Raw genomic sequence first — 14,579 nt, 5'->3', positions numbered from 1 at the left:
TCTAATTAAATCAACACAATGTTTTGAACATTCCAACTCTATATTACTTCAATTAGTGCTGCGGACAGGTATCAAAAAGGCTTCGTTTTTCGAGTTTAATGGGCCTAGAGTGTATAACGACTACATCATATGTTAATGGAAAGATAAATCAATGTAGTTTTTGAATATCGTACTTATCAAAGTGAAAAAACGGTAAAGTTTTCTGCTATTTTGCATTAATTAGAGGAGGGGCCAAAGATCAATCTACCGCAGTACACTTTGATAAGTAATTTAAGTGAAATTATTTATTGTAGGTATTACGAAACAAGTAACATATAAAGGTCACTTGTATAGAATTTCAAAAATGTAAAAAAGAACTTTTGCCCACAAAAGTTGACTATTTAATCACAGAACAAATTTGCCCCTAAAAAATGGTTGCATTTTAGTGCATTTTCAATGATTAAGAGATAATAAGACACCGTAGAATATTACAATGTGTATCTAAATATTCTTTACTAAATAACAAATAAAATAAACATAACGTTCCCGATTCGATCTGCAACATGGGCAAAGAAATTATGACATTGTAAATGTTCAAAACGCCAAAATATGACATCAGAAGTAACGCACAAATCACTTACTACAACTTCTCTGTACATGTATGTTTACACCGCAAAAAAAGTTTATAACAACTTATAGACAGTAGATATAGCAAACGGTAAATTGCATCCTCTGTTTTCAAACGTTTTGATCAGAGCCTCTCTTTTTTTAATATTCTTGATCCGCCCCTGGCCTGGACAATGAGGTTTCCATTGAACTAAGACTGGAGTCTTTTTGAGAGGTTAAAAACATCTTAGATGTTTTTTTTTGTGTCTGAACTTCTTCTTCTTTTTGCGTTTAGTATATATAAAGCAAACCACTATAAAACGTCAGAGAAGCAGCCGATCCAGAGGGTGTGCATGGGATTGGCACTCTCCTTTTTTATTGAAAAATTTGACATTTTCATGTGTAAAATTGACAAAAAAAAAACTGTAAATAATATCCTAGCACCTCCTTTTCTGAGGAACCCCGGCTAGCACCCTCCTTTTCACAGTGTAGATCTGCTACTCTAGAGGATATTGCATTACAAGCATCAGCCTGGCGCACAGTTAAACATCATAAGACATAAATATTGTGGCAACATGCATGTACATGTTTGCACATGCTTCCATGCAAAGTTCAAAGTTCACAGTTTACGTATTGTGAAGTAAAGAATACTTAGGTATACATTGTAATATTCTACGGTGTCTTATTATCTCTTAATCATTGAAAATACACTAAATAGGGGCATTTTTGTTCCGTGATTAAATAGTCAACTTTTGTCAGAAAAAGTTCTTTTTTTTACACTTTTGAAATTCTATATATATGATCTTTACATGTTACTTGTTTTCCGATACCTACAATGAACGATTTCACTTATATTACTTATCAAAGTGTATTGGGGTCGATTGATCTTTGACCCCTTCTCTAATTAATGCAAAATAGCAGAAAACTTCACCACTTTTCAGTTAGAAAAGAATGATATTCAAAAACTACTTTGATTTATCTTTCCATTGGCATATGCTATAGCGGTTTAGCCTTTAGGCCCATGTAAAGTTTAAAAAATCCTTAGCCGTCTGCAGCACTAAATAGCTTGGACTGCAAGTGAAACTATCGCTAGACAAATGCTTCAGTGCCATTCTGTGTAAGAATCTGGCAATGGGTGGTACATCATTAGTCTCAACTTAGTATTTTTAACTTAAATAATTCAATACACCAAATCGTGATGTAGTAGTGACTTAGATTTTTTGCCTGCTTATGGGGAAAAAGTGTGGGAAAACTGTCCTCACATTTTTCCACGGTGCATTTCAACTAAATTTGGCCCATCAATATCTTACAAATGCAAACTTTACAAACATTTTGATGGTTATTTCTGGAAGTTATGAGGTATAAATATTTTGGCTAATGCAATTAATCTCTGTGTTTTTTCTTCATTTGCCACAACTTATTCACATTTTGCCTGATTCTTAGACGGAAAAGTTCTTAATTATATAACACAAGGAACACACATTTTCCCGCGCTTTCTTTTGTCTGACTAGCAATGACATGGTCAAAGTAGTTTCACTTTTTGTTCAAGAGTTTGAATTTTCATATCATTTTGTTGAAGTATTTTATTGTGGTACCCGTGTTTATTCATTATATTCATCATTTGTCTTGTGATTTCTGAGCAGTAAATAGTGGTATATTTTTTTTTTACTTCTGATTTAGGGAAATTATTTAATAAAATCTTACTCAGTAGGATCCTGAATATCGTCAATGATAATAAACTAATACAAGAAAATCAAATAGGCTTTAAAGAGAAGCCTAGGACAACTGATGCCTAGGACAACTGAAGCCTAGGACAACTGATGCCTAGGACAACTGATCATATTTTTACACATAAATCTATAATTGAAACATACAAAGCTAAGAATAAAAAAGTATTCGCAGCTTTTATAGATCTACATAAATCTTTTGACACTGTGTGGAGAGAGGGAATGTTTCATAAATTTTTAAGATATAATTTCCCTATTCGTATTTTGATATAATTTATTCTATGTACCAAAACCCCAGCTGTCAATTAAAATCTAATCAAGGGCTTAGTAGATATTTCATTTCCAAATGTGTAAAACAAGGGGATGTTTAGAGTCCCATTCTTTTTAACATATACATAAATGACCTTATTTCCAACCTTAAAGAAAGGTCAAAAGACCCAGTCATGATTGGGGACATATCAATAAACTCCCTCCTATATGCAGATGACATTATATTGTTATCTAGCTCTGATAAAGGCCTACAAAATTCATTAGATATCTTGAATAAATTCTGTACATGTACTTCCTGGAAACTGGAAGTCAATAAAAAAAAATCTAAAGTTATAGTTTTCAATTCAAATGGGAAATCATACTTGAATAAATTTACATTTGATAAAAATAGCCTAGAAATAGTGAAATCATACTGCTATTTAGGAATTACAATAAAGTAAACTGGTAATTTAAACACTTCCATCAACTTACTAATGGAAAAAGGTCGAAAAGCATGATTTAAGATAAAGAAAACAATAAGATTGAGTAATCCTTGTTCCCTCTTAAAAAAACTATTTGATTCTTTAATCAACCCCATTATTATGTATGGATGTGAAGTATGGGGAATTAATTGTAACTTTGAAGATACAGACCCATTTGAACATTTACATATTAAGTTTATCAAAGAAATTTTAGGACCACACAGCAAAGCAACAAACGTTGCATGCCTTACAGAACTTAGTAGACGCCCTTTAAAAACAGAAGTAATGATGCAAGTTATCAAATTATGTAATTAAAAAAAACACACTTGTTAATAAGATATATAATAATATCCTTCAAAATAACAAATTGGTCTCAACAATCCGGAAATGGATAAAAGAATTGGGATTTAGCTTCCTCATATTAAATACACACGATATCAAACGAAATATATCAAATATAAAACAGAGAATACTCGATCAAGCAATTCAAGATCAGTGTAGCTGCTTAACAGAAAATAATAAACTCTGCTTTTATAAAAGTTTACACACATCAAATTGCAGGCCTGCTTACATCAATGCATGCAAGTTCAAATCTGACAAATCCATAATTTGTAAATTTAGGATTAGTGCTCACTCTCTTGCAATTGAGAGGGGACGCTACCAAAATATTCCCAAAAGTACCGGTAACCGTATTTGCACTTCATGCAATACTTCGCAAATTGAAGATGAAGTGCATTTTTTCATACACTGTCCAGCCTATAAAATACCCAGACAAGTTCTCATCAACAAGATAAAAACAAACAAAAGTTTCTTTTCAATAATAGAAAATAATATAGCTTTTAATATTAAACAATAACTGTTTGATTATTGTAAATGTCATAATTGAATATATAAATAAATGTTTAGCCTTGACAATTAAATAAAGTATTAGTTTAAAAGGCACCTCCGCTCCATATTCTCAATATGGTTATTTTTAGAACTGTCATTTTTTGTATGTTTAGATTTGTGTATTATGACATAACCATTAATTGTAAATGTGTTTGAACGAATAAATATTTGTATTTGTATATTCGATTTTATTTGAAAAAAAAATGAGTTGAAGCGAGGCACCTCCAAATCTGGGATCACCCTTATGTATGTTGTATACTATTGATGTTACATATTTGATTGTGGGAGCAAACCCCTGTGCTAGAAACTGAGTACTTGAGAAAAATCTCTATTAACAACTTTTATAAAACCCAGACCATGCAGGTCCTAAATACACATGCAATCGATATTATCCTTTTCTATCACAATGTAATGTATGCTACCGCTATGAAATTTTGTTGACTATCAAACATTTTACATTGAAAAAAAAAGTTAAGTAAGCTGGACATAAATATACTACAAACACTTTACGCATTACAGCTTACATATGTGTGACTTATTACAACAAAGCCTTAGAAAATAAACTTCATACGATAATCAAAGATCTTTCGTTACTGAAGATAGCTAACAGCTTACTCACCACAATGAAATGACAGGTAAATTTTTAAAATAGTTTTAATTCATAATTTCAAATTTCACTTTAAAAAGAAAATTTTATCGGTTTGGTGGCAGTTCGATGTTTTAGTTCGATGATATACTATTTGTTATGATCAACATACACCATTTTATTGGCACCATACTTATCCTAACAAACTCTCGAGTGTCACACTCTTGATATTCGGTGTCTCTGATTTATTGTTCTATTTTCTTTACGTATATATAAATGTAATGTTCTTGTTTATAGAAATATTCTGCTTTCTTATATTCACGGAAAGATACGTTATGCAAAAGCAGATGTTGATGGAGTGTTATGCTGGTTCTCAGTAAACTCTGAACAACATAATCAGTTAAGATTATCATTATAATATTTGTAAGTTCCTTTTTAATATTTGATTTATGTATAATTTGGTACTATATAAATAACATATAGCTAAGAGGGTGATAGTGCAGTTTGTTACCCCGAGAAAATCGTTGTCTTCCCGACTTGTAGCCGATGGTGACAATGTATTTTCAAGGGGTAAGAAATTCACTATCACCATTTATTAAGCTATGTATTGTTTATTTTAATATATTGAATGCTCCCAACTTAAACACTAACAATACGAAACAAAACAAAACCAAAAGAATTATGAATTTAGTGTATGGAAATTATAAAAAAAAACTTTAACAATGACATAATCACTCACTATTTTCCAATTCCAAACTCAATTCGTTTTTATCTATTTAGATCGAAGATCAGAATTTATCTAAGGATGTGGTTTATTTCAACGATAAATCGAGTTCCGACTTGAAAATTTAGAAAGCGGGAAAGGCCAACTAGCAGTTTGTAGTTCAATTATTCAGTATATCGGAGAGTTTTGTGTTCATTAATCAAGGTGTTCCATGTAAAACGATATCGAAACTGAATATTACGCAAACTGGTGCATCTACGATGCATCATGAATTTTTGGTGTCCTTCGTAATCAAAAAGGCGCATTTAAAGATAAAACAAAGAGTTCAATATTAACCATATACACAATAAGCTTAAATCGTGTTTAGATACGTTTGAATTCGATCCCTGTATTTTCCTTTTATCCCATACTTTTTGCAATTTTATTATTTGATTATTTTAGGCGTAAAAATTGAAACGATCGATATGAATTGAGTAAGTATATGAGTACTTTGATTAATTTGACAATACAATAACAAATGTTTGGGTACAGATTCATAGTTTCATGTGAACCAGTTGTTGATGTGGACGTTACACATACGCAACACTGACTAACATTAAACTGGTACCGAATACATACCGGAATCATTTTAGCTTTGTATTTTAGGGTAATAGACACAAAAAAGGAAAAAGAAAAAAAAAACACCAGTCCCTCTGAGACATGTAATAGAGCAGAATATAACCTCGTATTGAGCCAATCAAAATACAGCAAATTGACATAAAGTATAATACCAAGAATTACCTACTAAACTACCTATATATAGCGCCTCTAATCGTCTGATTTGGCTAGATTAATTCAATAAGTACACAAATCTACATATGTTACAACTATAAGCTTTCTAAAAAAACTTGTCTGACTTAACATTTAATAAATATGTTAACTCACATATATAATGTGTAGGTCAAGATAATTAGAAGTTTGCTAATTTGGTAGAATTGAAATTTAGGTTGGTACTTGCACAGAATCTTTTAGCAATAATTTTTATAGGCAATTAGACATCGATGAGATGGCAGCCATCTTTGTGGGCCCGCCATTGTGGGGACCAATTTCTACTCTCTATTCGTCTTTGTCACAAGCACAACATGGTGGATAGACACTAACTATTTGTCACCTGCATACCATTGTAGGTAGTGGGTAATTATTAGAGGAAATGTTTTGACAATAAAAAAGGAAATGGAAAATAACATAATATGACTTGAGGTCAAAATTCAAAGCTCAGGGTAACCAGCTATAATATGCGACACTTCATCTGGAGGTGTTCTATCTACATGCAAAATATCAAAAGCCTATCACATAAGACGAAAAAAAAAATACAGCCGGTCAAGAAATTACCATGTTAAAATCAATAATTCAACTTCAAGTTCAATACACATCAACAATGGTAGGAGAAACTATGTTTTGAGGTGATTTATCCACATGCCAAATATCGAAAGACTATCTCATGAGACAAAAAAAAGTTACAGACCGGAAAAGAAATTACCATGTAAAAATCAATAATTTAACCTCAAGGTCAAAGTTTAAAGCCAAACGTAATCATCAATGGTGCACGACACTTAGTCTTAAGGTGATCTATCCACATGCCAAATATCAAAAGACTATCTCATAGACATAAAAAGTTACAGCTGCTCTCATCTGGTCTACAAGTATGATTGATACTATTTTGAGAGGAAATATTCAAAGTAAGGTTGGCGTAGTACTGAATTACTACTCCATATAAACAATTTGCCTAGTCCTAAGCTTGACTCTGTAAATGAAGTGTTATTTGTAGGTCATTTGACCTATTCTAGGTGGGATGTTGACAGACTCATCAATTCGAATATAGTGGTAGCATACCAAATATCTGAGAAACCAGGTAGAACATAAAAAGTGATCTAACATTGATATGATTGCAAAAATTACCAGCCAATCCAGCATGAAAATGAAACAAAAACATGCTTAGGTGTATCTAGATATTAAAAAATATTGTAATAACTGATATTCTTAATACCATATTGAATTGAAGTTTGCTTTTTGAAATACAAACTAAAAGTTTGCGACACAAAGTGATGTTAATAGCTTACAGACCAAGTTTCATAAAATTCTGCCCAGTTGTATTCAGAGGAGTTGCGCTGACAAACTTTGTGACAGACACACAAACTGGCGAAAAACAATATATCACCAAACGAAAGTAGAGGGAGACATAATAAAGCTACGTATGATGGTGTCAGTTCTAGTAACTGAAGAAGCTAGTCAGACATTATTCAACCAGTCAGTCGTGCATGAAATGTAGGTCAAGGTTAATATCTCTCTTTGTGTGATGCTGACATTCGTTTTTTAGCTGCAACCACATATCTGCAGGATATTGCATTTTGGGAAGTCAAGTTTGATGATTTTAACAAGGGTGAATAAAGCTTGGTATGTAGGTCAAATCAACTTTTTTTTGTTTGATAGTTATTTCACATTATATGATGGCAGTGGACCTATTATCTGAGATATCAAGTCAGATGTAATATTGTTCCTACAGCATTACATTTCACATGTAACTTAAAAAACATTTTATCTTGAAATATAGGTCTTGCGACTTCAATTTTGGGACAATGTAGGCCAGTCTAAGAAGAATATATATGTTTATACTAACTAGCAAGAGGTGACTGTGGAATTGTCATTTGTTTGTAATAGGTGTTTCACATTTTGCTACTAGGTGTGGTTTCACATTGTAATACGTCACAAATTTTGTTTATATGCTTGTATCAAAACATCACAGGACTTGCCCGTATTCTCTTCCTGTTACCGACGCGCCGGTTTTGAGTCGACTGAACACTTTATTGGAAGCAGATTGAATTGAGCTGGCCCTTTGGAACCGAATTATTTGACAGGCTAGAGTGAGATGGTGTCCATGGTTTTCATATACTTTTCGTGTAAGCCGATAGTGCCGATTCACCCTTAGCCCAGTCACATGATCGGGCGATCCAAAGAGTTCGCATACGTACTACTCTAATCGGGTTCCCTGGTAAGTATCATAAGCAACCCGTGGAAAGCTAAAAATTATATTTGAGAGAAACTGGTGGAACGGAAATATTACCCTAGCTTCCAGGTTACGTATTACTCATGCGTGTGTCGTCATAGGATTCTGTGAACTTTGAACTGGTTTTCCTTACTTTGATGAGATCAGTATCAGTTTGCTTACTGGTTTACAAATTCGTCCCTTGCTTTAATTTATTTTTGCCAGGGAACAGATCTAAATCGGAAGTCGTCTTACACCTTAGACCGTTTCTAATAATAACACAATCTACAGGGGCGTAGCTGCCTATACGCAAATACGCAGTTGCGTACTTTCGGAAAAAGTAACAAAAATAAAAACACACATTTTAAAGATGAAATAAGGTTATTTATCACATATGCATACCATGAACTTAGTATAGGGTCTGAAAAACTGGCTCCAAAATCGTTAAAATTCAGGAGTTTCCCTCAGGGTTTTGCCTTGCCAGACTCACTGGGGGCATTGAGCGACCCCCCCCCCCAATACCCCTCGCCGTAATTTTGCGTACAACTAAACAGGCTTAGCTACGCCCCTGATCTACATTTTTACTGGTTTGAGATTTCATCCGATAACTCCTCTGAACCTCCATACCAAATTGTTCGTTATCTGGTAGCAGTTACTTGCAATTGGCAAGCAATGAATCATTGGGATACTTGGAGTAGCAACTGACAACTAGCTTAATACTAATCAAAAGAACATATTGACAACCTGTCACAAAAACCTGCTGTCATCAATTTGAGGATTTAATATAAGGTTTCAACGTCAGACATAGAAAAACGATAAATAAAAACAACGAAACTTAAATGCATATACTTAAAGTTAAAACAGTACTAAAATAGCTCTATAATGTTTTCGTTGATTAAAACAATTTTTTTATGTACGAAAATAAGTTCAATGGGCTTTCGTACGAATGGTTTTGGTGTGTTTTATAAGGTTTTTGTTTCGTTTTGTTATTGTTTGTTTGTTTGTTGCTTTTACAACATAACTAGAACTTTGATATGTGACTTCTGAAAATGGTTATTACATATTTAAAAGGGCACAGCTGGAGATTACTGCAATTGTTGCTGGTTTGTTTTAGTGAATGTCAAGCGGAAAACAACATTAAATAACATACCAACATGTATACGTAGATTTATTGTATAGCAGGCCTAAACTTATTTGTCGTGAAAACGACGTTAAAAATTTGGTCGATCTCTCCTCGGAAAGCTGATACGTGAATATTAACGTTTAGATTAACTTGTATAACAAAGTGTGTAAAAATATTAAAATAATTGTTAGCGACTTCTTGCACTCGTAATTTCGGTACTTTACATTCGCATATGATTTGCATAATTATTTATTATTACTCCACATTAAGCTGCTGATCGGTGCCATGTTTACCGTCATAGCTTCATAGTTCTAGCTTCATTCGAGATCAAACTGTATTTCTTAAATATTATAATCATGTGTTCTATGTGTGTTTTTTGCTTGTATGAGAACAGTAAGTTTTCATTAAAAGGTGAAATAATCGGTTACCTAGTTTCCGATTCAGACACAGGATCTCGTTACAGTATTTACTATATAAGTAATATACATTATCAGGACCCCGGTATTATATGTGGCTACAAAAAGATAGCTTTCGCTGGCCGGGTCATTCCTCCTCGTAGGATCAATCTATAGATATAGGGCTGTAACTTAGTACACGATGTATGGTAGTACGGGACAGTTCATGTAGGTGTTATTATGTAGGATAAAGGATCAAATCAACGATACATGTCACAGCAAATCAATAATACACCACGTCTCAGAAGTTACATACGGGTCATCACGGTTACGAGAGAACAATCATATCAAGGGAACCGGAAGTTACCCGATTTTAGAGCATATCACATTCGTGCCATTTCCGAATGTTGAAAGCAATCCAAAATAAGTGGCAAAGAATATTTGACAATTAGCGACTTTGAAGACTTCAGTTTTTGATTTTAAGTACGGAAGACTAAACGTTTATTATCTTGCATAAGACACACGGGTCCTACAAACTAGGATAATTTAACTGGACTAGACAGTACACGGTTATACTAGTGGAGAGATACGATTTTAGACCTATAAGAGATTAAAATTTGTGAAAATTCGCAAATTCAAATTCATTTCTCAAAGTAGTCGTTGAAGATCGAATTTCATTACAATAAATAGTCAAAACACGTGATATTTTGCTAAAGCTGTCGTCGCTGATGAAATGAAGAACGTTGGGTTTATTTTGTTCTTCAAAATACTTTGGAAGGTAGCTGTATCTTTATTTCTCATCAATTGTAGAAGCTAGTCGAAATAGAATGCGCACACAGAAAATTAGGTAGAGGGGTCTGGGTCGCTTATTTAAAGCCCCCTGCGGATTCAGGGAAGTCGCTCAGAGATGGGTTTTGACATTTTTTCTTTCAAGCTTTATGTATTCATTGACCCATTCCTACCACGTGGGCTTATCTCAATAAAAAGAATAAAAAGAAATTTTATTATTTAAGACTAGCTAGTTAAAAGTTTGTTAGGATTTGTTTCAATTTTCTAAGAATTCGTAAATTTTTTTATCGTCTTCCTGAATGACTTAGTGTATCGGGAGATGATAAATTCAGCGATATTTGTCACTTTTTTTTTCACGTCAGCGACATAGGCTCTTCAGTGATAAAACAAAAGTATAAATTCAACGATACATTCTCCGCACAAATCGTCTAGTAAAAAACTAAGCCCAAAAAATTCTTTCAGCCGTTTCCGATCGCAGCCTCTAGACACTTGCACTCTGGAGCCAGTCCCAAACTTTGAATCTTCCGTCATCATGCCTGGGAAAAATGATTGTGAAAACCTATTGAAAATAATAGATACCTTATAACAAAAGATAGAGAACATGAATATAAGATTTTTATACAAAAAAAAAAAAAAAAAAAAAAAAAAAAAAAAAAAAAGTAAAATGCGTAAACCTAGTAATCAGATAATTTCATATGTCTGTATCATATGCCTGTTTCATATGCCTGTATCATCTGCTGTTTCATATGCCTGTATCATATGCCTGAATTTTTATTGTTATTCATGGTATAACGAACGTTTCTATATCCTTGTAATGAAAGAACAATTTCAGGTATCATTTGAATGTTCAATCATCAAAAACCTCGACTTCATTCACACAAAAGCTTAGTGGTAAGCATAATAATCCCTATTTCAGCATCAATGGTATAAATTATTTTCTCATCATCAGTGGACATCAATTTGAAATCCTGAAGAAGAGCATGGGTTTCCTGTCTAGATTTAGGCAATGTAGGTATTATCGTTCTCCTACAAAAATCAATTTCAAACTATTGAATTTAAAGACAAAGACCCTCACGTATAAAACACAGTTTATCGGATCAGACGTAGGGGTGGATGGACGGTGAATGGCATTAAACCAAGGCATAAGAAAAATAATGTTGACTTTCCTTTCTCTGTAAATAGCTTGTCTTATCGTGTGAACACCTTTTGGAAGCAAAGCTTCATTCTCTACAGTATTCCCAACTTCATTTACGATGAGTTCGCGAGGTTTTTCTGTAAGGGTTTCTTCTGCCTTTCTCTTATAGGTCTGTGCTATCTTTTATCCCTGTTTGTTTTTCTCATCGTGTCTCTCATGGTAACCGTTATGTTCAATTCTGTCGTCCAAAATCATCGGGTTTTTGAGGTCTGTATTGCAACGAGATTTGCATGAGTTTTTAATGCATCTCCAAATGAAGATGCGTGCTGCTGTAAGGTTTATCAAGCCGAAATTTCAACCCATCCAAAATTAAACCTTCCCTTCCCAGATTCGTGGTGTACTTTTCAAACTCCATTTTGAATCGAACTTAATTTAGTATGTTAGTTTAAATTTTTTAGTATCATTCATGTATTTTTTTTTATTTTCATCAGTCAACACCAGAAATTTATTTTAATTTCATCAATTATTTCATTGATAATCGATGTCGCTAAATTTTATGCGATATTTACTAATTGCATAAGATAAACGTTGCTGAAATGGTATACCTATTAGACCGTTTGGTGGTAAGTTGGTGAACATGCTCAATGTTATACACTTCCGTGAGGTAAAGCTTAGGCAGAACAAAAGAATTTTCCTTGTTAAAGTGTATTTTGAGCATGCTCTACGCATCCTCATCGACTATCCCACAGTTAGCACCAAAGGGTCTAATACTCAAAAGAGGTCTCTGAAGTGGTATTAGCTGAATCGATGATGTCAATGAATTTATCGGTGCCCAGTGGATCAAAATGAAAACTAAATAACTACATGTAAACATAGCATCTTTTTCATGTTTATTTACACGGGTATATATATTGCCGGTACACTGCATATATAGACTGTATGTGTATAAGAAAGAAAGAAAGATGTTTATTCCAAATAAAAGGTCCTTTGACAGAGCATAAAATTACATACAAATGGTTGACATAATTATCGATTTTTTGATAATATGTGAACACAATGTAAATATATCAATATAACATTTTATCTAACAATACCATACATGTATATATATGGGTTTGGGGGGGGGGCAGAGCCAGTGAATTCTAATCATTAATAGGTGCACATGTACATGTATTCAGGTCATATATTTTAGAGTTGGGGTGTAGTTAGATGAATATTTTATTACACACAAATGAATCATGTAAGAACCCATGATCCGTCTTCTCCAATCTATGATAATATCTTAACATTGATAATATTATAGTAAAATACATAGGATACCGTTCAGACACCACAGCAAAATTACTTTACTTTTTATTAACACCTAATATATATTTCAAAAACTTGTTATGAATTTTTTCTGATGCATCTTTTTCAAATATTTTCTCAAGTATATATTGATCGTGTTTTTACAAGCGGCTGAGGTTGTTAAGAACATACCCAAACTTACAAATGTTAAAATTGGTTTGACAGTACGGTCATATAAATGAAGCAGTGTTGAGATACTAGGATTGGAGGATGATATGCACTGTAGTAGTTTAAAACAGGCCTTCATATATTTTTGTAAATAAACAATTCTTCTTTATATTGACAGAATTTTCCACTTGGTATGAAAGTAATGCCCAAATATTTATAGCTATATGTACAATTTATAGATATACCTTCTATATGAAAGGGATGCTCTAAATGTCTCCAAGTTTTATTAAAATTATCATAACTTGTGTTTTTTAATCGTTGTTGTAATCCTTCTGAGGTGTCTGAAAATAACACAATGTCATCGGCATACATTAAACAAGCCATTCTATCTACATGATATGGACAGGTGGATAAGGCGTCTGGAAGGTCATTTATAAATAGTTGAAAATGTCATTTTTTTTTATTAATATATTTATCTATCAATGTTTTCACGACAAAAGTTTTTTTGTCAAGCCGATTTGATATTCACTTATCATACTATTTTCTTTCAAGAAGTTATCCAATTTAGTATTCAAAATGCTATTAAAAGTTTACCAAGGCAGGAATTCATAACAATTCCTCGATAATTTTCGGGTTTATTTGGGTCCACGGATTTGGAGATTGGTGTTATGCCGATGACCATTGCATAGGATAAAAACCTGAAGAGAATACAATATTAAATAGTCTCTGTAGTAATGAAATTAACACCGATATACTGGATTTAACATGTCAAAATCTGTATCACATGCTGTATCCTCGACCTATATCACCCCGTAGGCCGGTGGCCCTTGGGGTGATATAAGAGTCTCTGGTTGATATAGTCCGAATTTCCTCTGACCCTGCAACCCTCCTCTTTTTTATTTGGATATTGATATGTCGGGTCAGAGGAAATTCGGACTAGGGTTGATACAGCATAATTTTAACATGTCATTATATCATATACTTAAACCATACTCCAAGTATGTTCTGTGAAGGGGTGCGATATAGGGTATGCGATATAGTTCTAGAGGTGTGATATAGGGTCGACGATATAGAGTTAAAACAAACACTTTTAATGCATAAACAAAAAAGTTGTATTTTAATCTAAATATATGATATAACGTTATTTCATATTCCGTTGAAATAACATCGTTTTTATCCATTTAGATCAAAGATCAGAACTGATATAGCAGTCGCTAGAGTCTTTAGATTTGTAAAGCCTACTAATAATAGCGTCTACAATTAACTTACACTATCGCAATACACAGTCCAAATAATTGGAATACCCCACTAAAGTGCAAATGCAGAGTTAGGTCCACTGTATATGTGTTTTTGATATATTAAATTTAATTCTATCTTATTTACGCCAATAAACAAACCCAATAAACAACTTTAATGCGA

This window comes from Perna viridis, chromosome 5 (assembly GCF_037379345.1).
Source record: "Perna viridis isolate PV_CMFRI_1.1 ecotype Kerala chromosome 5, ASM3737934v1, whole genome shotgun sequence".
Taxonomy (NCBI): Eukaryota; Metazoa; Mollusca; class Bivalvia; order Mytilida; family Mytilidae; genus Perna; species Perna viridis.
Note: the sequence above shows the minus strand (reverse complement) of the source record.